At 41.6% G+C, this 26,700-nt stretch overlaps 1 long non-coding RNA gene across 2 annotated transcripts in view; it reads left to right on the forward strand.

Moving 5' to 3' along the window:
- Window positions 1-17,834, forward strand: part of LOC147374097 (uncharacterized) — a 39,697-nt gene extending 21,863 nt beyond the window's left edge. The window contains exons 2-4 of one of the 2 annotated variants that reach the window (XR_015162409.1): window positions 918-1,017; window positions 11,486-11,538; window positions 17,535-17,834. This is a non-coding gene — a long non-coding RNA (uncharacterized LOC147374097). The remainder of the gene's footprint in view (window positions 1-917; window positions 1,018-11,485; window positions 11,539-17,534) is intronic. The other variant, XR_015162408.1, reaches the window with a different exon arrangement.
- Window positions 17,835-26,700: the final 8,866 nt, after the last annotated feature.

The following is a 26,700-nucleotide window of genomic DNA, read 5'->3' on the forward strand; positions in this document are numbered from 1 at the left end:
TTTCATTTCATTCTTATTGCCAAAATTAAAAATAATATCCACAGCTCCTACCATGGTATTTGGCACAAAGCAGATAATAAACAGGTGATAGTAAGAGATGTATAACAATTTTTTTATTCTTTAAAAAAATCTCTTTATAAACAATATTAAGCATACACAAAACAGTCTAAAGGTAAGTGGATGATAAATAGATATACATACATACACAAACATAAACAGCATACATATAAACTCTGATGGCCCTGTGCCTGTTTTTGTATATGACTCATAGGCTAATGGCTTTACATTTTTTAATGGTTGAAAAAAAATCTAAAGAATGATATTTCATAACATGTAAAAATTATAATTCAAGTTTATGTCCTTAAAGTTTTATTAGAACACAGTCATGCTCATTCTTTATCCATTGTCTATGGCTACAGTGGTAATTGTGATAGGGATTGATTATACAGCCCTCAAAGTCTAAAATAACTGCTCTCTGGCCATGGAAAATTGGAAGTTTGTACCTCTGGCTTAAGAAATGGAAAGATACTGTTAAATTTGAAGGTTTGGGGTATCCATCCCTCCTGATTGCCTCTCCTTTCCTCCTTCCTTCCCCACAAAGAGGTCACCTTTATCCTGAATCATGTCTTAATGTTTTATTTTTATTTTCAGCTTTAATGTGTTTGCTAAACAAAATACACTCGGTTTTGCCTGTTTTTGACCTTTTCATGAAAGAATTCATGCTTGCTTTCCTTCTCTCTTGCTGTGACTTTCCTTTTCGCACTCAATACTATGCTTCGGAGATGCATCCATGTTGACCTGTGTAGCTGCAGCCCAGTCATTCTGTTCCACTGCCAATCAGTCTTCTATTGTATAAGTATACCACAGTTGAGGTATTTATCCATTCTCTTATTGGTGGTCATTTGAATTGTTTCCAGATCTTTGCTGTGAACATTCTTCTGCATGGCTTCTGGTGCACAAGTGCAAGAGTTTCTCAGGATTTATCTGGGAGTAGAATTCCTGGGTATGCACACTCAGGTAATGGAAATGTGTTTTCTGAAGTGGTTGTATCAATCTGTGCTCCCATCCTTATACCAGCATTCCCATTGTGCTACCATGCTAAACACTATGAGACTTTTAGATTTTTGCTAACTTGGTGGATGTAAATAGTATCTCACTGTGGCTGTAATTTCCATCTCACTGATTATTAAGAAAGTTAAACATCTGTTTATACTTCTTTTGGAGAATTCCTATTGGTGTCCTACACCTATTTTTCTACTGAAATGTATCTTTTTCTGTTCTTCCTCTAAAGCAAACAATGTATATTCTGGATGCTAACCTTTTGTCAGTAGTATGTGTATAAATATCTTCTCCTGAGTTGTATTTCTAATTTTCTTATAGAATTTTTGATGAATACCAGTTCTTAATCTCACTGGAGTAAAATAAATTCATCTTTTCCGTTTAGGGATGCTTTTTTAGCTTAAGCTCCTGATGCGTCTTTCTTAACGGGTAAGCCATCTCTTTTCCTGCAGCCTGCGTACCATCAAGGCTAAGGCATGAGGCTTAGCCTGTCCCTGGTGTCCCTGTTGCTAGTGTCCCAGGGAAGAAAAAGTCAAGTCTCACTTAGTAAAGAAGGAAAGCAGAAGGAAATTGTATGAGGGAGCATTCCCACCAGGCAGAATGAGGAGCCTGAACTTCTTCCAGAAGTGATTATCATAGAGAGGGATTTGGAAAGAAGCAGGTAAAGAGACAACTACTTGAATCGCATAGAAACTTGGCACTGCCTCTTCCTTGGACCTCACACGGGCCATAATATTATTGTACAGAGTAAGAGGGAAACTGAAAGTAGGCAGGGCTTGTGCCACTCCTTCTATAGAGCTGTGGGAGAAAGTCACTTCATAGGGTATCCCTTTGCCAAGATGAGGCAGAGAACATCCTAAGCCTCCCCTTGCTCCCTTGCAGCGTAAAAGCAATTCACGTGATACAGTGGGCTCTCCAATGACTGACACAGATGTTAGCTGACCACTGAGAGGCAACCGGACTACCACAGTGCTGGCACGCCCGATGTCACAGCGAACCACAGAGGAGACCACAGAATAAACACTCCAGGCCGGTACTGGATGGAGAACAAGGAAGAGAACCAGAGTACCTGCAGAGCCAGCTAGGGTTGATGTGAAGCTTGGTCAACAAACACGTCTACCAACCTGTGATCAAACTGAGATTGGCCATGACTCTTGTTAGCTGCAGATTTCAACATCCTGCAGATGCCAGCAAGGTGTCTGGTGACAAGGTGGACAATGCACAATTCTCAGGAGGCCAGTGCAAGTGCAGGCAGCATATAGGAGCATCATGTGAAAGAGCCATTTCCCCTAAAGGGCCCTAAGAACACATAAGCCTTCCCTATACTTCACAGTTTGGGAGAGGGAAGGAAGGAAAGCTTTGAAAGGAGAGAAACAGCTCTGATAAGGGAATCAGTTCTTGAATTTTACTGACTAAAGACCAAGCCAACATAAAGAGTTATGTTTCATTAGCAGGTTTAAGGAACTCCTCCTCCCCTGTATACACAGCCGTCAACAGGATGGGGCCTTGAGACTGAAATGAGAGCAGTTAGAGAAAACAATAGAAAGTTGCTTTTTCTTTTCTACCCGTTTGAGAGCTACAGTGTTCAATTCTACTCTGCTTCAGTGATTATTATTGTGGTCCCTATTGTATATGGGGAAGCCAGATATGGAAAAAAAAGATTACAGTGCAATCTAAATATAGTAAGCTATGTACCATATACACAGAGTCCAAAGTGGAGGGGGAAATTAGCTACATATATTACTTTTCTATTGTCCTGCAATGATATTACCACAAACTAAGCAGGTTAAAACACACATTTATTATCTTACAGGTTCTGTAGGTCAGGAGTGAGGGCATGGCTTAATTGGGTCTTCTATAAGGCTTCACGGCTTCCCTGGTGGCTCAGTGGTAAAGAATCTGCCTGCCAATGCGGGTAACACATGTTCAATCACTGGGTCAGGAAGATTGCCTGGGGAAGGAAATGGCTTCACTGGATGTATTGGTCAGGGATGGATCCTCATTCAAATGTTCAACTTGGGAAGGATCTGTGTCTAAGCTGATGTGGTCTCTGACAGCATCTCAAAACCTGAGATGTCTATAGGAAGTCTCTCAGGGAAGCTGACACCCATGCTGGGATGCTTAGTGGTTCAACACCTTGTTGGGTATTGGACTGAGGGCTTCAAATCCTTTTTGATTGTCATGCAGAGGCCACCCTCAGTTCCACCACACATAACTCCCCAACATAGCTGCTTGCTTCCTTAAAGACCTCCCAGGAGGACAGATATCACAGTCTTACAGAATGTCAGGCAAATGACTCCCCATCACCTTTGCTGTATCTTATTTGCTTAATCAAGTCATAGGATCTTCCTACACTCAAGAAGGAATTTCAGAAGGGTATAAACACCAGAAGACAGGATCGTGGGCGCTATCTTAGAGTCTGTCTGCCATACTACAAGGTGAATGGGTAGGAGAGACCATGCCAGATGTAACCTCTCAGAGGACACACAATCTGATGTGGCTTTTGAAGAAGGCGAAGGGCCCAGAATTCGCTTGACAGCCCTACAACCTAGCAGTATCTAGCACCAGAGGAGGAAACAGTAAATGCTTGTGAATGAATATTGACATCAGGAGAAAAGTTTGATCACCCTGGTAAGAAAGAATATAGTGTTCTGCATAGGAGAAAGGCAAGAAAAATACTTGTCAATGCTCATCTCTGTAGCAATAAGTAACATAAAGACTTTCCAAAGGTATTAAAACAGGAGAGCCACTGCATTAATGTCTCAGCAAGCCTCACCAGGAAAGTGCAATGAACATCAAGGGCACTAAAAGGACGGGAGATGATCTAATGCAGGAAGCTCCCCCAAATACTATATTTATAGAAATGAAAAATAGGTTTCAAGAAAGAAGAAACCAACTAATGTTGATGACTAGAGAAATAAATAATATTAGAACTTCCCACTGCAGTAGCATCTTTCATCTGGGATCCTAAAAAGCTTTAACAATAAATTTGGGTGCTGCATAAAAGTAGATCCATTTTTAAAACAAAAATACGGATTTTATGCCCTTAATCAGAATTAGCACATAATGCTCTCATAGATAACAAAGTTCAGTCTGGATGGCAATTTATTTTAAAGAACGTTTTGTAATTGTTTCCAAGTTTCTAAATTCGTAATTAGCTGACTCTAAAGAAATACAGGGTGTAACCACATTTTTTGCTACACATCCACAAAGAGGCAGTCAGTTTTAGCTCGGGCAGAGGGTGGAAGAATTGATGGTTAGAAATAATCCTGAGGGAAAACTGCCATGGGTGACAGCAAGCAGCCTGCTGGTGGAGAGGAGGCAGAGAAAGAATTTCAGCAAAGCCACAAAGAAGTAGCAGTTACGGGTTTACCAAGGGGTGAACCCAAGTTGGTCTGTAACTCTACACCTAAGAAGCACGTTTTAGAAGAATTCAGGTGTGATAGTGACTCATGGCATCACAGCTGATGGATAACGAAAGTGAGTGGGTATTCTCATAAATGTAGAAATAATCATAGAATTATGCAGTAGTCAGGTTGTTTGGTGGTGTCTGAAATCTACTGGCAGTCAGAAGAGCTGGCTGTCTCTGTTTTCCAGCAAATAGCTTAGAAAGGTTCTGCAGGGATTCCAAATACATGAAATGGGTACAAAACCATATGGCCTTGGGAACAGCTGAGTTAGTGTTCTTTTGAAGTGTGGTCACAGCTGGATTTATTTGAAAATGCCAGTCATTGAAGGGCATCTGTCAGTAGGTAGACAGTAGCCTCAAGCTCATTCTAAAGTCATGCTTTCCATTGGAAGATGACACTAATGGCATTTGTAAAGTATCTGGTATGTGTCTAGCCCTCCTGGCTTTGAAGTATTACTATTTGAGTGCTTCTGCAACTTAAAAGCTCTATGTTTATCATGTCATTTCTATATCCAGGACATGTAATTCCATTTTTAGTTGTGTTGAAGCAAGCCCTATTCCTGGTTGGTGATCTCAGTGTGCTTCAGTATTTTGCCAACTTGCCATTTTATATAAAATGAAGTTCCCATGGCAATGTTGAATCCACTCAAAACCTAAAGTGTCTGTGGGAGGTCTCTCAGGGAAGCTGACACCTGTGCTCAGTGCTTAGTGGTTCAGCAGGAAGTTTCATTCCCCCAAATCCCAGTATCATTCATTCCCTTCCATTTTCTACTTTTCTTTCAAGAGGTGTCCATCAGTTTTACTATTTAGGCAACAGAAGGTGGGGGCAGCTTTCAGTCCCCAGTTTTCTACATGAGAGCGCAGGACCATCATGTATACAAGTGGTACAAAAGAGAGCACCTTCACAATCATTCTGTTCAGAGCAAGGCTGTGCTATATCTATCAAAAAGCCCATCATCTTACGAGCTTGAGGGACAACTGTCTTTGTATATAAAGAGGAAATGAAAGGATCAGGAAGATAAACACCATTTATTTATTCATTCCTACTGGAAGAAATGTCTTCTTAGAGTGACTAAAATAATCTGAAGAAATACTATTGAAGGTTAGCAAGGAGAAGATTATGACTGGGGGAAGACACTGAGTGAAGTGTCAATCATGTCCCAGGTTTGATTGATCAGTGTGGAGTTCTGGATGGGCATCTGATACAGAAGGACAGAGAACCAAAGCTTCAGAACCTGTTACCAGTCCAGACTTAGCCCTCGGGCCGTGACGGTCTCCAAAGTGTTCAAGTCCTATTTGTTATGTAACCCACCTGCCATTGACACCTTCATCGGGTTTCTCATCTATGAGTAGTCACCTTCCTCTGAACTCCCTCAGTATTTTGTATGTACCTCCCTTGAGACACTCATCTCTATGTTCATTTTAACAATTTATACACAAGTCATATCTTCTTTCCAATCATAAATAACTTGAAGTCCCAAGCACTATGCCTTACACACAGTAGGTGCTCATTAAATACCTTGGAATGAATAAACTTTTAAATACTGATTAAAATACACTGAACTTTCACCCCAACCACCTCCAGATCTGACTTAAGAGGTGATGCTTTTGTGCTCGGGAGAGCTGCCACACTGCTAAAATACCTTTCGGATATATTGTGATGTGTTTTCCAGAGACCAGATACACTCAGACTTCAGCCCAATTTCAGTTTTTTTAAATGGGATGAAGACGACACTTTCTGGAAAAAGATGAGTCTGGGTCACAGCCATTAATACCCTGCTTCATAATGTCTTGATCCTCTTCCGGGTGTGTCTTTTCTATATGTACAGTTTCATAAACTCTCTAAGGGCAGGACTGTATCTATTTCATTGGTGTAATTGTTGCTCACACACACTACCTGCCTGGTAAGGATCTCTGCCCACACTGGGCAAATACTATCGATTGACAAAGCATATGATTTTAACATACATATGAAGCACTTCATTCCAAGAAATCTCTTTAAACAATAGCTGCTAAGTTAGGTCATCAGACTCAACACACACATACACACACACGTCTTTACCTGCTACCTCAATCCATACGAGTCTTGGCGTTCATTTCCCCCTGCCTAGAGTCAACAGTTTCAATCATTTTTTGCCAGAAAGAAAAAAAATGATACACACACACACACCTAAATTGGTTTGCCTTTTGGAAGCTGATACAGTGAGGGGATTTCTTTGTTAAAAATAACCTAATCGGCAGCTTTCTCCATTGAGGTAAGCTGTCCATTGCCATGAGTTCTTCTTTACTCCTTCCTCTACAAGAACCCATTTATTCTGGTTCATTTATAGAAGGTTACTGTGGTTTTTCCAAGAAACTACTGCCTCGCAAGAGAGGTGAATTTTCTTGTGTACAAAATTTAGGACAGTTTTTACAGAAACAGACATGAGTAAGAGTCTGTTAGCCATATTAATATCTTTATGATTCCTGGGCTTTCCCAACAACAGTTAAGTGTTGCCAGACTAGCTTTACTTTGTGTTGGCAGAGCATACACCATAATATATAGTTCTTCTTGTCTTGGCAATGAAGCGGGTGCTCTCCTGCCAGAATCGACTCTAAAGGAAATGGGCAAGAGACAATAAGCCCATTCAAGTGCATTAGCAGTGTTGTCCAGTGGGGATTTTTCAATTTTTAAATTGACACAAACTTAAAAACCACCCTATTTTAAGTAGGGGAAGATTTATTTTCCCAAAGAAGATTTTATATTTACCGATATATTTCTGACATCTGTTCTCAACAAGATGTATTGTCAGGTTATTGGAGAGAAGGTGGTTAGAGAAGACAGAGAGAGGCACCTCCCTTTCAAAAGGATATAAATGCACATCATAATTGATGGGCTTTGTTCAGTCAGCAGTTTAACCTGTGGGGCTTAAGCACTTACATAAACTCACATTACTGCTGCACTGTTGTCCCCTTGGTTGCACACATTTTGTTTATAACAACAACGTGTCTTTGTGAGTGAATTTTAAAAGTGGAATTTCTAGCAGCAAACCTAACACCCTTCAAACACCAAAACCAAAAAATCCTGGAAAAACCACCTATAAAAAACAAAATTCTGTTTGCTAACACAAAGTTCAATATTTGCCTGGGTTGGAAAAATCCTAGTTGGTGGGGTCGGGGGGAGGGGCAGGGAGAGAAAGGAGGAGGTTAGTATTTCTGGTTTCAGGAAGCTGTAGAATTTCAGGTAATCTCACAAGGTACTTGAAGAGGATACTGAATTCTAAAGAGAGTAGAAGAGCCCCCTGCTGGCTGAAATAAGAAGAGCCAAAATGGGCACGTTTTTGAGAATAGGCAGTCATTTTGCGATAGCCAGTATTCCTATTTCATTCATGTAGCAAAATATGTGTTGAGGCTTGCTATGTGCCAGACACTGTTCTAGGCTGTTGGCACAGACATTAAACAAGACAGACAAAGTCTTTGCCTTCTTGGAGCTCTGACAATGTAAAAGGAGAAAGAAAACATATATGTATATATGTCTTATTTATAATATATAATATAATGTCAAGTAGGGATCGATACTATCAGAAGTGCTATGAATTACAACAGAGCAAGAGGAGGAAGTTGAGAGTGATGGGAGGAGGATGCTCTTTTAGACAGAAGACTGAACATTTGAACTGAATGAAGCTAAGGAGGAAGTGGGAGGAAGATCTATGGGAGGAGCATTCTAGGCCAGGCACAGAGGGAGGTGGGCTGCACGGGAACTGTTAGCAGTCCAGCCAGAAGGCCACGTGGCTAGAGTGAGGGAGGCAGCAAAGGTTTGGAGACGAGCTCAATGATACAGAACCTTGCATAGTAGGAAATTTGGATATCACAGGACTTCACTGCAGTGTTGAACAGAGAATTAAGTAATTCTACTTCTCACTTTAAATAGGTCATTCTGTGTGCAACAAGGAGAATTAACTTGAGAGGCCCATTGTGATGCTACTAACATAGTATTTCAAGCAATTCAACTGGAGAACTTTACCAGATTCCTGCTATTTACAGTGATGTTCAAAGTATCAGATATGACCTCTGCTCTCAGATTTCTCTCAGAGAAATAAGACATACATTAAATTAAATTTCTAAGGGCTAGGAGTGATTGCTCCATGGTGAGTGATTGCTAAGCAGTGTAGGCAAGAAAGATGATGACGAAGATGATGAAGCTGATACTCTCAGTGGCCAAGCAAGAGCTTGAGGTGATTTCGCCTAATGGTTAAGAGCACAAGCCCTGGAGGGAGTTCTTAATTCTGACATTCCCACTTTCTAGCTGTGTGACCTCACGCATGTTACTAACCTCTCTGTTCTTCAGTTTTCTCATCTGTAGAATGGGTCTAATAATAGTAGCTTATTAGGATTGTTATGAGAAATAAATATCTTAATATGTACAAAGTGCTTAGATCAATGCTAGACACTTTATAAATACTGCATAGATGGAAGAAATGTCTCTAAAATCACTTTTTTATTATCTTTATTGATGCAGTAGTCCAGCTGTGATATGATGACTTGAACAAATAGCAGCTGTGGCACTGGAATAAACCGGGTAGCTAGTATGATCACAATAGGACGGTAAATGAGCCGGATGAAGGGGTTCAAAACGAGTGAAGATATCAAGCATAATGGTTATGAAAACTGTAACATGGGAAGAAAATAAGAAGTCAGGAAGGGGAATTGGTTTGAGAGACAGGCACACTTGATTTGAGGCATGCTATGTTTGAAGTGGGGGCAATTAGGGGCTGCCAGATTGGTGCTTAGGAGAGAGAGAGAGAAGATGGGTTTGGAAGCCCCTCCTATGAGGACTGTCCTTGAAGCCGTGACTGACATAACCTAGAGAGGAGGAACTGAAAGAAGAGCTCTAAGAAGGAATCTCAGGAGACATGAGCATAGTTATGGATTAGGAAAGAGGCCAGTGAAAGAGATGGAGGAATTATAAGGTTAGCAAAAGAAGCAAATTATTGAGAAAGATGGAGCAGCTACTGCCAAATGCTACTACGAGATAAAGAATGACGAAAATGCCTTTGGATGCGGTAACAGTGAGGTGACTGATGGCGTCAGGAAAGTTTCCAAATCGCAGGTCATCCTGAAGGCATCGGTTAAGTATCAGTCAAGAATGCTGTGCCATGCAGTTTCAGGTCCTTCAGGACCCAAGGTTTTACTCCCCAGGGAAAGTTGTTGGCTGACAGCTCCCAGCTGCTTCCCTGAGGAAAGCCATCTTGGCTCAGCCATGCCCCTTCCTGGGACAGCTGGCATCAGTGACGGGTTGACCTGGGGCTATGAAGACCCAGTTCTTTCCCAGAAATACCGACAACTCAGAAGAGTCATCCCAGCTTCAGAGCTCACTATGAAATCAACTGACACCCAGCCTTGTGACTGCCTTGTGGCCCAACCTCCACCCCATCCTTCCCCACACAGGTGCTGTTGCTGGGAGCGCCCCCTAGTAAACCTCCCACAAGCTAATCTCCATCTCACAGTCTGCTTCCCTGGGAACCCAGTAAAAATGAAAAAGAGAAGAGTTGGACACAAGGAGATTGATATATAAATAAAATTTGACAGATGAATGAAGATGAATAGAAATTTATATTTCTTATACATAGAAATTCTGAACTTTAGAGCTAAATCTAAGGAAAGTTAGTAGGAATGGGCTTTTCTCCAGAACCCCAGACCCATCCAACTTCCAAAAGCGAGAAGGTGAGAACAAAGTGCTGGGTGTCATAACCCGACTGATGGTTTTGTCAGCTGTCCAACCTCACAATCTCTTTTAATCTCTACACCCTTGTCACTTGCTGCCATCTGGAGAGAGGATTAATTTCATTTGTCCCCCTGGGAGATCAATGCATCTCATTGGATTCCAGCGCACAGATGGATGCCACTCTCCAACCCAACAGCACTAATCTGGCTTCGGTAGCTGCAGAGAGATTTCCCTGCCCTCATCCACCAGGAGGAATGCAGTGGTCTTCAAAAGTCACCCTCATTCTCTTCATAGCTGGGGAACACAGATGGGGTACAAGAGCCCTTCCTGCTGCTCCCAAGAAGGAAGAACTTCTGAGGATCCGGAGACACTGTCAATGAGATGCCTGGCAGAGTTCCATCTCATATCGGGCTGTCTCACTAGACTTCCCAGGGCTGAGTGATCTCTCTGTAAGCCCAGTAGGCCTTCCCATAAAACAATTGGAATTACTTTCTATATCTATGGGAATTGTTTCCCATATAACAATTGGGAGGTATGGGGGGCAGTGAATTACTCTTCTTACCAAAGAGAATGTGCTTTCACATAACTCGTTACAGTATCTGACCTATCTGACACTGGGCAAGGTTGGGATCAAGCCTGTTTGCTCCCCCACTGTACCCCCAAGAACCCAGTGAGAGGCCGAAACACATAGTGTGTTTTGATTGAATGAATGAAAAACTGGTACAAGGAGGGTTACAAATGAAGTAAACAAAAAAACCAGCAAGTATGATTATTAAGATGGCTAAAGACAGCTTGAGGGCCTGTAAAGCCCGACTAAACTGGACCACCCAACCCCATCCCCTCAATGTGTGCTAGTCCCTATAGCTCTCTCAGCGATCCAGTTGCCCTTGGTAGGTAAATACTTAATAAAAGTCCTTTGGATTGAGTTCAATTACAATGAAGCCTTATTAGTGGGGTCCCAAATGCCTAGGCTCTTATAAAAAAGCATTTATACATCAGAAGAAGGAAAATTACTCGGCGCAGAGGATATGAAAATTACAGGAAAAGGGACATTTTCTTATAATGAGAAGAAGGAATCCGAAGGGTAAGATTTTAAGAAACACAAGCAGTGTTCAACGTTAATGGAACTAGTCTGTATAACGCTTTAAGACATGACCTGAGGGACCTCCATGAAATTTTGCTAACCCAGTTAATTTCATGAAGTGAAATGTTAACAGTTCTCACCATTCTGAGAACTTTACATGTATTATCATTTAATCTTCTTGATAGCCCCATGGATTAGGTTTACTAGTATTACTATTTCCATTTTTCAGGTGACGAAACTACGTTGGAGAAGTTAAGTAATTTGCCCAAGGTGACGCAGCTGGTAAGTCGTATCTCAGATATTTGGACCTAGGCAGTTCAACTCTGGGGTCCACGCTCTTAACATCTGCACAGCACTGCACCCTGGAAGGACAGATGTTCCACTTTCTTCCCCTTTTACCCACAGGTATTCCAGTGTTATCTGTTTTTTATAGTCTTTAGAACGCTCTTGGAAAAAACTATAAGACACATTTTTAAGTGATACTGGTGTCTAGGACTGCACCTCAGCGTTGAGGTTCTAAGGAACAGTGTTGTTAACATGGTGGGTATTTAAAACCAAAAATCCCATTGACAAACAGGGCAGCAGTTTTTGTCAGTTTAGTTCACAGCTAAACTGCAAGAGCCTAGAAGAGTGCCTGGCACATGGCAGGCATTCAGAAATAATGTGTTGAACTTGTGGTTGAACTGAGATATGTAGCATCTTCTATACAGATGCCACAGAAATGTTTTGACATGGTTAAGATCCAGCTAGGGGGATATAGTTTCTTGGAAGAATTCAAATTGCTAAGTCCAACTTCCTATTTGTCTTATATTTTATATTAGAATCAGTCTGTAAGATGATCAAGGCAGTTTTATGATGTTAAGGAATGTCTCCAAAATCATACAATTAGCTAGAGGAGGAATAAGTAGCACTGGAACCGAGGTCTTCTCAGTTGACCTGATGCGGGTGTAATTGATGTCTGCTTAGCCCCATGAGCCCAAGTTCTAGTTGTTATGTTAATCACTTGATGACTTTTCGTTTGTACATTGAGGCAGGACTTTCTCTCGGTTAAGTCGCATGGACTGAATGACCAGACTTAGGAACTGATATGTCTCTTAATGCCTCTGAGTCTTAGTTTCCTCATATGGAGAAAGTGGGTAGTATGGTACTTGCCTCTGTCAGTCAGGTCCCGGTCAGGAGAGAAAATCACTCCAGACACTTATAAGAGAGGGCACTTTATATGGAGAATTGATTACCTGGGTGATGGAAAGGCTGTCAAGCCAAATAGGAGGGGGAGGCAAACCAGAAATTAGCTGCATTGGGAAGCCACTACCACCCCTTGTAGATGTCGGAGCAGGTAGAGGTACCAGCTCAGAAGCCAGGGTTGGTGGGGGCTGGACCCATGGAGAAGACCCAACTGCTCCTGGAGCCACTACTGCGTCAGAGCAAGAAAGGAGAAATTCCCCTTGCTTCTCCCCACTTCCTGCCCATCAGCCTTTACCACTGCCTCTTACTGGCTAAACCCACCTAGAAGCCCAGGAGTCTAAGAAACATGGCACAGAGCAGAGCAGGAAAAGGGCAGAGACTGGATCTGGGAGCAGCAAACAGAGTAGCAATCAGCTCAGGACCTCACAGAGCTGCTGTGAGATTTAAACGAGAGGTACGTAAAGTGTATAGCACTGTGCCTGGCATGGAGTAGTGCCTAATGGAAGTTATCAATGTCATTATATACAATAATATATATTATAGGCTTGAACTAGGCATAAAAAAAAAAAAAAAAGACGTGGATTCTGCCACCAGCAGCAAGCAGTCTAGCAAGTAGCCCATTTTATAAGCCATGACAAATTCTCTGGGCCTCCAGAGTAAAATTTTGTATAGAGCATTATCCCACCATGAACGTTCAAGTGTCAACATCAGAGCCTGAATATTATCACCTCATGCACCAAGAATTATGGAGAAAAACAGGCTGATTCGGGCCTATAAATGTTTCCTTTCTTAGAATGCAAAGGCTCATTAAAATGCAAAATATTCTTATTGAGACACAAAATGATCTGTCAATAAAACAGGCATTGGCTCAGTAATCTTCTCTGATTAAAGAGTAAGTCAGTGAATGGACTGTTTACACAGCTGGCTGCTTGTCTGATTTAAAAGTATTTGATACTTTCCTAAAAAGGCAACGATGTTACTGTTAGAAGTTTATTTGAAAGAGTTTTCTCAAATAGCACATGCTCCCCATACCGCTGACATGGAACCTTGAATGAAGGGGTTCATGTCCTTGGTGATGAGCAGAGCCCATGGATGGTGCAATTTAGAGGCCAAGGAATCTTGTCTGTCCATCTCTTCCTCTTTATTCCAGGCCTTGGAATCACAGAGTATCAGTGTTGGAACTCAGAAAACACATTAGCATGTTTCACAAAGGTGTAGAAAGCACTCTAAGAGCCTCAGTGCCAAGTACTGCCAATATTCATTGCTAGTAGAAAGATAAAGCAGAGGTTGAGATAGTGACAACCATTGCAAGGGGGCCCAATGCCACCAAGAAAGCTTCTGATACTCCCTGCCTTCTCGTCCTGACTCCGTCTACTGGCAGACACGTAGAAAATACGCTACGGGAAGATTTATACTCTGTGTTTGAAGTAATAATGCCACCTTAAATATAAGGCATCCTGGGGCATTTTCATTAGCGGGGAAGGCACCAGAACGCATGATCTGGGTCTTCCATACAATGATTAAATGAAATAACTGAGAGCTTTAAATTCATTTCTTAGTTCAGTTCAGTTCAGTCGCTTAGTCGTGTCCGACTCTTTGTGACCCCATGAATTGCAGCACGCCAGGCCTCCCTGTCCATCACCAACTCCCAGAGTTCACTCAGACTCACGTCCATCGAGTCGGTGATGCCATCGAGCCATCTCATCCTCTGTCATCCCTGTCTCCTCCTGCCCCCAATCCTTCCCAGCATCAGTCTTTTCCAATGAGCCAACTCTTCGCATGAGGTGGCCAAAGTACTGGAGTTTCAGCTTTACCATCAATCCTTCCAAAGAACACCCAGGACTGATCTCCTTTAGAATGGACTGGTTTCATTTCTAAAAGAGCACAAATGAAAATACTGTTTTATACAGAGAAACAAAAGGAAAGCTGTAGTGATGTTCCCAAAATTACAGGTAAAATTGAGCTAGATTAATCACCTCTTTCCTGTACAGAGTGAATCGGCTTGACAACTCAATGACCCAGAAGTCACCACAGGTTTAAGACAATGGAATGGCTTTACCATTCTCAGTGCTAATCAAAAACCTTTCAAAAAGGAGAGTTCCTGAACACAACAGATTTCATTCTGATATTGTTTCCTGGTTCTGTCTTTTTGGTCCCCAGTATAAATGATATCACCATTCCCATTAGTTAGGCATGAGGTACTGCCAATCCATACTTACAAATCCCCACCACCACCACCAAGCCCCTCAGCCAGCACTCTGTTACATTGAGCTGTCAGGGAGTTTCATCTTCAAATTGTAATGGCATTATTTGCTTTATTTAGGCTTGGGTGATACAGGATGGATGCCCTTCTAGAAAAGTGTGTGCATTTAAGGTGGCAGAGCAAGAATGATTTATATGGGGAATAAGTCCTTAGTCTGTCAAAGACCTGGCAGAATCTTTCTGGGAAAACTAATTGCAGCCAGTTCCTTCCAGTGCTTGGAGATGAACTATCGGCAGTTCTGCCAGCCATCATAAGATACAATCTGCCAGCCATAAGAGGAGAGGAAGCCAGATTCCTCACCCTCAGCATTTGTACATGCCTGATAATCCTAAGTTTCTCATGAACCAATTATTCAAATTTGAAAGTCCCCTTGACAAACATTCACCATTTTCCTTTGATCACTATGAAATCACATGACCTTTCTGAACCATGTAAGTTGCATACAAAAATCATTTGTACCCCACAGCCATGCTGATAGAGCTGCTGTGAGTGTCAGGGCTGTGATGCCCTTGATTCTCATAAAGAGTGGAGATGCAGGCTGCTAATTCAATGGGAAAGGTGAGGAAAGGTCTGCCCCTAACATGAGAGATGTTGTGCCTGAGTTCAGAGAGTTGACCTGTTCAGTGAATGTTCTCCCTATTCTCCTTCTTATGGTTCCTTCTCCCCTGTCCCTCTCCCTGTTACCACCTCCGTTAATCGGAGAACTGTAGTGGACTCACTGCTCACCCAAAAGCGGGCAGCACTGATGTTACAGAAAGTGGTGCGATGTGGAGCACATCTGTCTATGAAACCCAGAGTCATCAGAACATCCTGGGTTCTCCCTGCAAGAGGCCCCAGTTCAATCCTGTTGGATCATCGAGGCCAGTAGTTTTCAATAGGGATAATTTTTCCTGCAAGGGAGATTTGACAATGGAGAAATTTTTGATCATCACAACTGGGGGTAGGGGACAGGGACCAGGGATGCCCTTAAACATCCTGCTATGCATAGGACAGGCTCCCACAAGACACACTTGCCTGACACAAAGTGTCAGTAGTGTCAAGGTTGAAAAATTCTGATCTAGATCTTAATTGAGGTGTGTAGATGAGAGTTCAGGCAAGTGTCCCTCTCTTCCAATTGGCACAAGCCCCGCACAGGAGCTACACACTATTCAGGAGCTCTGTTTAGGCCCTGCATTTGCCTGATTCAGCAGATCACACTTTAATAATGTAATTCAATTCTTCCTCATTTTTTTAATGTTATTTGGGCCCTTTAATATAATTTGGCAAGCTATTATAGTTGTTACAGCTGCTAGTTTTGCCCTCAATACTGATTTCACTTATGACCTCAGCTGGAATAAGATTTAAAGTTTGAGATGATGTAAGTGAATAAGGATTATTAGATTTATTCGTATGGCAATTTAAATAAGAAACTGCCTGGCTTAGAATAAGTGGTAAATGAAAAATGCTAGTGATTTATAGACCTGTCCATTTTAAAGATTTATATGATGTGTGGGATGATTAAGTAAGAGACAGGCTTGATTATATGAAATATGTAATTTTTGTAAATGCAATATTGGAAGCAAGCTGCTAAACAGTGCTGCATAGCAACTCTCGGCTAAGCAATTTTTATGACACATTTATTGTAAACTGGGATGCAGAGTCATGTGCAATTTATACACGGAGTCCTTGGTCTAACTCTTTTTAGCTAGATAGAATTGTGTTCATAGGGAATGCATCTAACTTCAACCCTGAAACACCAGTCACATCAGTTCAGTTCAGTTCAGTCGCTCAGTCGTGTCTGACTCTTTGTGACCCCATAGGTACCCCCAAATGGCAAGGCAGGCTAGCGAATTCAGACCTGACTCAGTGACTGCCTGGCCTGGGTGATTCTCTCTTTTGTAAGGAACTCGGCTACTCTGTTCCAGTAGAAGCGGTCAAACTTATGAAATGGAGTTTGTCACATTTTAGTGACACACTTCAGTGGAAATACTCATGACTCCAAAGTACTAGAATCAGAAAGAGAAATGCAAGAGACTGTGGTATAGTTTCCTTTCTCCACTGTGACTCCTACTCTTAAACACAGTAGCACCCAGAACTCAGAGGTGATTCACCCACATCTCAGGTCACTTCCCCTTCCGGGAGCCCCGGGAGTCCATGGAGAGAGTTGAGGCCCAGTGCTTTGCACACAGCTTCAAAGTCAGCCACGGGGTTGATGTGGAGCAATGAACAATGGATCGAGTCTTATCTCTCAGAAGTGGGGAATATGTAAGAAATATTACTAATATTTATTTTCACCACTGCTTGGTACAAACAAAAAGCAAAATAAAGTCATCCACCTAGCCTAGGAGAACACAGGGTTCTGAATAGCAGTCATATTTCTCCCACAGATTGACCCTGGACCTTGGGTAAACTGTCTGCCTCTGTACACTCAGGGCTACAGCTTCTGTATCCACCGCTCAGGATGGGTATGAGGTGCTAAAGGGTTAATTGAAAGGAAACCACCACCACCACCACTACCCCACCCCACCCCACCCCACCCAACCCCAGAAGCAAAGGGCACCCTACAAATGCAAATAGAGAAGGCACTCAGAAGACAAAATGGAGGCCTAAGGGAAACAGGAAACACCTTCATTCAGTAAACATCCATGGGAGCCCTTTGAGTAACCAAGAAGAGCAACCCGGTGAGACCTGGGGGGAGTTCAGACCTGAGTTTGCCGGTTATCTAAACTCTGCAATGTTTACACAGCAGATTAAGTCCTGAGGAGAAGTATAAATCATCTGGGGAGGTGGGAGGTGTGTGGTAGCAAAGTAGAAAACTTCACAGAAGTAACATTGAAACTGGCTCTTGCAGAATCTAAAGGAATTAGACAAACAGAGAAGGGAGACTCCTGGTCCACACAGATGAGTGACCACGCTGGCTCCGAGACCACTGTCAGGAGGTGGAGAAAACACCAACAGGCATTTGATTTGCTCTCAGGAACCAGGAGCACATGGGTAGTCAAGATTTGAAAAGGAGAGTGAAACAGTGTTCTGCAGAAACTTCTAAAGCTGTCAGGGATCAGAAACTCTTCAATTCCAACCTCATACTGAAATTTAACATCCTTCATTAAATATGTGGAATTTTAAATAAATGTTACCTATATTCACACCATTCTTTCTCTGATAGAATGTTTGTATCATTTGCTTATCCTTTCAACTTTTAATGCGGCCACGGATTTTTAAGAGCTAATCAGAATTCCCTAATATGGTGATTTTAATAAGTATTTTTCTTTCATTTAAACACTAAATGTTTTGTTCCAGAATTCTGATAAACTGCTTATTATTTCTGAAAAACTTATGTTGCCTGTCTTGATAAAATGTGATGGCATAAAGAAAGACAGGATCTTATTTACGCCAAATGAATTGATAATTAAAAAAAAATTTTTTTTAATGTATCTAATCTTTTAGCTCTGGATTTCTCCAAGATAGGAAAATAACAACAAAAGGAACCCAGGCTATCAAATTATGGCTATCTTCACTCAGATAAGAGAAGTATTCTTAGTTGCTATCTGGAGAGACTGTCACAGAGGAAAAAGTATAGGTCAAGAGAAAGAAGAGCAAATTAAATAGTAAGATGCATTTGTTTGTCGGAACTTTATCACCACCCCTTTTTCAAAGCCTATTTATTCAACAAAGGTAGGTTTTAGATTTATTTCCTAATTACCACATTAACAGATTCCTGCACATTTTCCTGATCAGTTTTATGAGTTGATGAATAAGGCAATCATGGTTTGGGAAAGCTTTCTTATACCACTTGATATTGATGTCATCTATAAAAAGACGGCCAACTGAGCACCTGATATCTAGTAAAGTCAGATTCAAAAATTGCAGTCTTGGGAAGATAATGGAATGACCATGACCTTAAGTACTAGAGCCAAATAGCAACTGTCAAATCCTGATAGCAGTATTTGACCTCAGAGGCAGGTGACAGAAACTAACCTGAAACAGCCATTTTCTCAAATTCTGTTAAGGGTAATAAACCATGTTGGGGGGAAAATCACGCACCTGAGTAGGGAAGCCTCTTATAATCAATGACTTAGAAACAGGTACCATGATGTGGATGGAAAATATCAGGTGCTAAGGCATTCTGGGAGTTTGCTGCTTCAGATCAAGTGCTTACTAAATTTTGGCAGAGTTTTTGCCTTTGGTGGTTAAGAATGTTTTGCATTCTTTTGTTTTAGTTTTTCTCAAGGAAAATGTCAGCATGCATTAAAGTAGAGAAAACAGGATTAAATATCCCTCCCTCCCCATCATGGAGCTTCAATAATTACTAACTCAGAGCTATTTTATTTCATCTATAGTCAGACATCATATCATTTCATCTACAAATTTTAAATAAATATTATACTTATGTGCATATCTCTAAAATATTTAAGTACACATTTCTAAAAATAAACTTTAAAAAACCCACAAATCCAAAACCATTATCACCACTAAAACATTAACAGTAGTTCTTTAATTTCATCAAATATCCACTCAGTGTTCACTTTTCCCAGTTGTCTCCTAAATGCTTTTTACAGTTTGTTTGAATTGCCCAAATAAGGTCCATATGTTGCAGTTGGTTGTCATGACTCGTATCCTCTTTAGTCTATAAGTCCTTGTCTCCCCACTTTAATTTTCCTGGCCATTCACTTCTTGAAGACACAGAGTCATCTGTCCTAGAGTTTCCCACATTCTGGTTTTGCCCTCTGTACCCTATTATTTTCTGAGCAGTGGTGGTAGATTGAGCCTGATTAGATTCAGGTTTGATTTTTTGACAAGACCACTTTATTAGAGGTGTCATGTACTTCCATCAGAATCGTCATGGTATCTGGTTGTCTTTTTCTGTGATATTAGTGGCCACTGATGATCGATGGTCTCTGTTAATATAGGGTGTTTAGAGCAGGGGTCCCCAACCTCTGAGATCTAATGCCTGATGATCTGAGGTGGAGCTGATGTAATACTAATAGAAATAAAGTGCACAATAAATGTAATACATTTGAATCATCTGGAAACCATCCCCACCCCCCAACCCCAGCCTGTGGAAAATTTGTCTTCCATGAAACTGGTCCCTGGTGCCAAAAAGGTTGGGGACCACTGGTCTAGAGAAAAGTACTGAACCAAAACACTCAGCAAGTTTTGTTTAAAAAATAATAATAATAATTGTACTCTGTGCCAGGCATTGTGTTTTGCAGCAGTGCTGGGGGAGAATTTGAACCTCATCAGTCTTCCTCCAAAGCCCATTCTCTTAGCTACCACAGAAACAAATCACATGAGCTACAAAAGGAGAAGCCCTTGCACCTTAGGTAGTATAAATAATTGAAAGAAGTGGAGGTGAAACTGCAGCCAAAAAATGGTTGAATCTTTAAAAATGCAGTATACATTTATTCCTTTAAAAACAGATCAAAGTACCAAGTGACTTTATTAACTGGCAAGCACAATCATTGAAAGGGTATATCATCTGATAGTGGATGAGAGTTCAGCTACAGTCACAGTGTCATCTTGGTACCACCACAAAAGAGGCAGAGAGGTTTTGGGCAGCCTGCCTTGAGTAGGGCTGAAATAGCAGTTTGAATGTCACCAAGATGACTAGATACTATGATACGCTTTTTAAGGTCAGCTCCACCCTTTACACAAATCAACTTAGAGTTATGTTACCCACTCTCAGTGTGCAAGGATTGCCAAAATTAGAGTCATTTCATTAATCTCCCATGCCAGGGAGAGGTGGCTATATATCACTCCAGGTTACACTGACAGGAAGACAATAACATTACATTTCCATGGTGCATCAAATAGCATTTCTCTCAATTCATTTGCTATCACAGTCTCTATAAAAACGCCTTATAACTAAGATCTGTCTCTGTCTTAGTCTTCAACAAGACTGGCTTCAGGATAAACATTTTATTTTTTTAATATAGAGGAAGAAAAGTATGGAAGCTAAACTTCAAATAATATCTGTAAACAAATAAAAAGATTAATATATATTTCAAGTGCTTGTCTCATTCCCACCAGGGAGAAAGAAGGGGGTGGGGGGAAGGAAGGAAGAGGAGGTGAGGGAGGGAGGAAGGCTTAAACTTACAATAACTAGGATTCTGGCTTTTTTTTTTTTTTTGCAGTATTTAGGAAATGTAAATAAGTAAAAGCAAAGCTAGGTAACACGATACAAAGCCTTGCTTTATCATTTCAATGCATTTTTGAAAAGAAAATGACCAAGCAAATTCAAAATTCCTTCCTATGTTTTCATTTCTTACAGCTTACATTAAGTCAGCAGTACTCTTGTTAACGATTCTAATCCTAGACCCTGGGTAATTTACAAACTATAATGGAGTGCCCCCCAACTTCCCCAATATATTAACAAGAAACTATCATGGTAGAGATTTCTGTAAACTGTTCCCTGAAACAGTATTCCTAAAAACAGTTATTCTTAAAAGCAATTTTAAATCAATCATATTTGATAGAAGGATCGTTTTTTAATAGAGTAAGGCATGATTACAAATAGGAACGGTATCTCAAAGAATGCATCGTAAAAAAAAAAAAAAAATCAGAACGAGAGATCAGTGTCACGGGCTTGTGCTATCCCCATTTTACTGTTGTTTCTACAGCCCAGAAGTCCACATATTTGGTTCTCTCATCTCACGTAACTCATTATGCTACCAGGTGTTTCTGTAACAACCTATTAAATGTTACTCCTTGCCAACAGTTCTGCTGCTCTGTTAGCCGACTTTTGTGTCTGAACCCCAAGAATCATTTTATCTCACAAGATGGTGAACATACATTTCGGTAACATTAAATATCTCTTAATTGTACGCTGAAGAAACCATTCAGGGAGTAAAGGGCTCGCAAACAACACAACACACAAGAAAACAAAGCCCAGCTGCTTCAGGACCTGGAGCCGACACCAGCCCGGGCAGACAAAGGAAGCGAGAAGCTCCCCAGGCGCAGGGCGGGCCTAGCGCATGCGCTGTGCTAGCGGGATCAGGTGGCGCCCGGCAACGAAGCTGAAACAGCACCGCCCGGACGCAGTCAGCCCGACCGGGATTGAGTGCTGTCCTGCTACTCACTAACTGTAATTTGGAGCAAGTGCCATAATTTCTCTTAGTCTCAGAATCCACCGGTAGAGTTATTGTGAGACTAAAGAGAAACACGTGCATAGCTTCTTGGTATGTGGTAGATGCTCAATAAATGGTATTCGTTATTACCACACACCTTCATAGCTCTAATCATCATTCCAAATATGTAAGGGACGTCACCGTGCAACATCGTGTCCCTAGACTGATCATGTAGAAACGTAAATTGAAAGACAAGTTTAAACAATACCCATCCCTCTTTTAGAATTTAGGACGTCTGAAAATGAAGTTGTCTGAGTGGGTTGCCTCCTCTTGTGCTTTATCTTGCCTGTATTCACTGCTCCTCTCTTCTGTTCAAACAGGAACAGAAATTCAAACCTGTGGGTGTGCTAAAAGAGCATAGGTCTTTAAAAAGCAGCATGAAGTGAATGGAATCACCAAACTGTTTAGCAGCCAAAAAAAAAGTCTATATATAGAGCCCGGAACTCAGAGCTTCCCAGTATTTCATTCTAGCTTTAACATTCTGAATTAATCAAACCATCTTCAATCCACACTTCAGAGGCAGACACAGAAGCCAAAGATAATGCTTCCCACATATCATCCACTTTGCAATGTTGTTCAAATATTGATGAGTGTCCAACTCACTGTGTCAATATAACGATATTTATTATAGGCCACCTCTGAAAGCTAAATTTGACCCCAGGGTGAGGGGTGGGGAGAGGAAGGGTCAAAGACAGATATTTTCTGTACACATTTCCTTTCTGAAGCTATATGGGACAATCAAATAATAACACAGATTATTCATTTTACTTTTTTTCCTCCCCAGAAAATGAAATGTCTGGGCTTATAGAAGTCTATCTACGAATTGACCTAACCCGAAGACAGAAAAAAGAAACCAAAACCTAAGAAAATTAAAATACAACAGTACATTCCATTGCTTCTCCAAATCCAAAATTACACACACACATTTAGCTAGCCCCCCAAAAAAGAAAGGAAAAACAAAAACAAAAACAAAAAAACTTAGCCTATTGCAAAGAAAGGTATTTTGCTGGGAAAATTCTACCTCAGTGAGGATAATGGTCAGGCATTTTCTCTATCTTGCTATTCCTTAAATATGAGCCTGCCAAATTCTATCCTTACCCAGTTGCAGTTACTCCAAGAATATCACACTCACACACACACACACACACACACCTCCTTGGACAGGTCTAGTCTTAGATGGATCCTTAATAGAAGGAGTCATGTATCCTACAACCTTCACAGGAAGACTGACAACAAGGACCTGTATTTATGCTTGGTGAGGTTGGCATAGGATAAAAGAGGAAACAGCTAGGTGCAGATGATCTGGTAGGCTCAGAAACATATTTGTAAGTAACACAAGATTAAGTGTTAGTAGTTTACATTTGGAGAGGAGGTGGGTAGCGGGCTGAAAGTGATCACAAGTCATAGGAAAGTTCAGGAAACATAAAACAGACAGGGAAGCACATGCCCCTTTCAAAATACCGGCATTCTCCTCCTCTGCTCTGTCCAGGGGTTCAACCAGCTTCCACCGCATACAGTACTTAAGAACCACCGGATGTAGCTAAAAGAACCACAGGGATGTTGCAGCATCTTCCCGTGGGCTCTTCGGTTGCTGAGGTAAGTGCCTGGAGTGGTTGTTACCTCAGAGAAATCTACCTAAGTGGGCCTAGGAGGTAAGTCACCACTTCCTGCACGCAGCCCTCAGCTCATTGATCCTTTAGCTGTTAGTTCTGAACCAAGTTGGCCTCTTCAGCCTTTCTGTAAAGAGCCCCTGAAGGTTCTCACAGCACATCCCCAGTAGCCCATCACTTGCCACATCCAAGCTTAGTCCAGGGGCCTTAGGAAGCCCTGGGTCCTCTGGTCAGGACCAGCCTCACTAGACATCTGTCCAAGTATGATTTTAAGACAGTGTGAGTAGTTTCTTCCCCAACCTTCAGTGCACCTCACTCATCTTCCCAGGCTAAAGGCTTCAGAAAGTCTTACCGTTGAATTCCTCTGTCCAAAAGCTTCCTTTAAAAATGCAAATACATTAAGGCAAATTTTTATAAAGCACTTTAGCTAAGTTGGTTATCTGAAGGAATGGGAAGATGGGGGAGAAGGAGGAAGAAAAACTACTTAGGGAAGGGTGATCTAAGTGGGGCACCCAAGAGAGGCTCCAGGCAACCCAGGAGCACAGGGAGCTTTGGGAGCTCAAAGAGTGAATTCCGGTGAAAAGTGACAAATAGGAAATGCAAGTGTCAGAATCGGGGCAGACAAGGATGGTCACATTTCTCCTTATCTCTTTCTTTTGTTGTTGTTTAGTCGCTAAGTCGTGTAAACTTAGTGACTAAAGACTGTAGCCTGCCAAGCTCCTCTGTCCATGGGATTTCCCAGGCAAGAATACTGGAATAGCAGAATACTGCAGTGGGTTGCCATTTCCTTCTCCAGGAGATCTTCCCGACCCAGGGATAGAACCCACATCAAGTGCATTGGCAGGTGGATTCTTTACCGCTGAGTCACCAGGGAAGCCTGTCTTCCTTTCAGGCCTTAGCTAAAGTCCAGAAGGTTCTGGGATAGGCTGAGCAAACCTCTAATAGAGAGTCTCCTTTTCCCCACAAACTGGCCTGTTTGTGGGAAAACTTTCACTATTCATAAATTAAGTTTTATTGGAATATGGTCTCATTTTTTTACATAGTGTCTATGGTGCTTTTCTGTTCTCAAAACCTAAAATATTTACTGTCTAGCCCTTTAAAGGGTTTTGGATCCCTGATCTATTTCTTGTTGATCTATGTCGTGCTTCAGGGCATGAGCTCTGTGGCCAAGTGGTCCAGGTGGATGCACTGGCACTGATTAACTTCTCAGGTAAGTCATTTACTTTCCATAGCTGAAAAAATGGGGACCAGTTCTTGTCGAGTGAGGGTAAGAACTAAACCTAGTGCTTAGCTCAGGGTCTGGTGTATAGTAAAAAATTCAACAAATGTTAGCTATTTTTGTTTTAATGTGATTCGACAGTGGCACATTATAGTATTCTTCCCTGACCTCCCTGACCTCCATTTCAGGTTAGAATACATCTTGTTCTGGAAAAAGACTATGGAAAGTCATCCAATTCGATATAGCACTACTACCAAAAGAGTTCAGGAAAAGCGATTGAATAGCAGGAGTTGACAATCGTTTTGCACCAACAACTAGCCCCCGGAAATTCAACCTTCTACTTATTTCCCATGACTTAAGTAAAAGCAAGTAAATCATCCTGTAACCACTTGAACAGATAAAGTTAAGGCAAAGAAGTAATATGACTCATGAAAATTCTAACAAAGTTACACCAACTCAGGCAACATGAGCTGAAGTGAATCATTGCTTAAAGAGCTCTCTCCTTTTGGCAAAAGCAACCAGCTGGAAGTTAGGGACCTCGGGATAGAAGCTCATTGCTTCAATTCAAGAATTTCCAGTTTTTTAAGATGCTCGTTAGTGTCATCTAAGGCGTATATGAAGGATTAAATGAAAGAACAAACATTGGAAGGAACATAGTTGAGAGTTCTTGCAGGTAACAAGGAAGCAGGAGGATTGTTGAGGGGGTGAAACCAAGAGTCAGCCCCTGGTGCGGGTGGCTGGGTTACAGTGCCCTCGCCAGACACTGACCTTGTTCAGTTCAGTTCAGTCGCTCAGTCGTGTCCGACTCTTTGCGACACCATGAATTGCAGCACACCAGGCCTCCCTGTCCATCACCAACTCCCGGAGTTCACTCAGACTCAATGTCCATCGAGTCAGTGATGCCATCCAGCCATCTCATCCTCTGTTGTCCCCTTCTCCTCCTGCCCCCAATCCCTCCCAGCATCAGAGTCTTTTCCAGTGAGTCAACTCTTCGCATGAGGTGGCCAAAGTACTGGAGTTTCAGCTTTAGCATCATTCCTTCCAAAGAAATCCCAGGGCTGATCTCACTGACCTTGTTAAGAACCGCCAAACACAGCAATGGAAATGAAATGGACTTAAGTTTCTAGGATTCTAAGCTTTGGGTTAAAACAGGAGAGCATGGGACTGAATTCCAAGGACTTGGGTCAGTTAACCATTTTGTGAATTCTTCCAAGAAATGTGTTTAGCCTTCTGCTAAGTATTTTGTATATATTATCATATTTAACCCATGCAGTCCACGCAGGTTAGCTTCTCAGGTGGCGCTTGTGGTAAAGAACCCGCCTACCACTGAAGGTAGACCTAAGAGATGCACGTTCAATCCCTGGGTCAGGAAGATTCCCCTAAAGGAGGGCATGGCAACCCGCTCCAATATTCTTGCCTGGAGAATCCCATGGACAGAGGAGCCTGGTGGGCCGCAGTCCATAGAGTCTCACAGAGTCAGACATGACTGAAACAACTTTAGCATGTATCCATTCAGGTAGGCTTTCTTAGCTACATTTTACAGATGAAGAAACTGAAGATCAGGAAAATCAAACAATTTTCTAAAAATCACACCCCTAGGAAGCAACAAAACTGGAAATTTTTTAATTTAAACTTTTCAACTTAACAATACATGCATGGGTAACTATAAGCTTTACAGTGAAAAATAATCAAATCTCCTGCCCTTTAGGAAAGTGCTACTGCTTAATTTCTTTTGGATTCATCCAAAGAAATTTCAAGCATTAACAAACATGTGAGCACAGAATCTCTCACTCATACATGGTAGCAGAGTAAACTCACTGACCTATACCTTGCTTCTCCCATGTTTTTTAGAGAACTTTCTATGTCCAGCTGAAACTTGAACCAGGCTACCCAGAACCCAAATCTGTTCTGATGACCATTTCGCCACATTGCCTCTGGGCACCAGTTAGGAGGGTAAGCTAAGGCCTGTGTGCCAGCCTCAGTGTCTGGACTTGTAGAAGGAAATGCTCATTGAGCATTTGTTTTTCTAGGGCATGGTGGTAATTTAAAAAAAAAAAAAAA

The sequence above is a fragment of the Bos grunniens genome, chromosome 4, assembly GCF_055505025.1.
Source record: "Bos grunniens cultivar Pamir isolate PY7600 chromosome 4, Bosgru_T2T1.0, whole genome shotgun sequence".
Classification (NCBI taxonomy): Eukaryota; Metazoa; Chordata; class Mammalia; order Artiodactyla; family Bovidae; genus Bos; species Bos grunniens.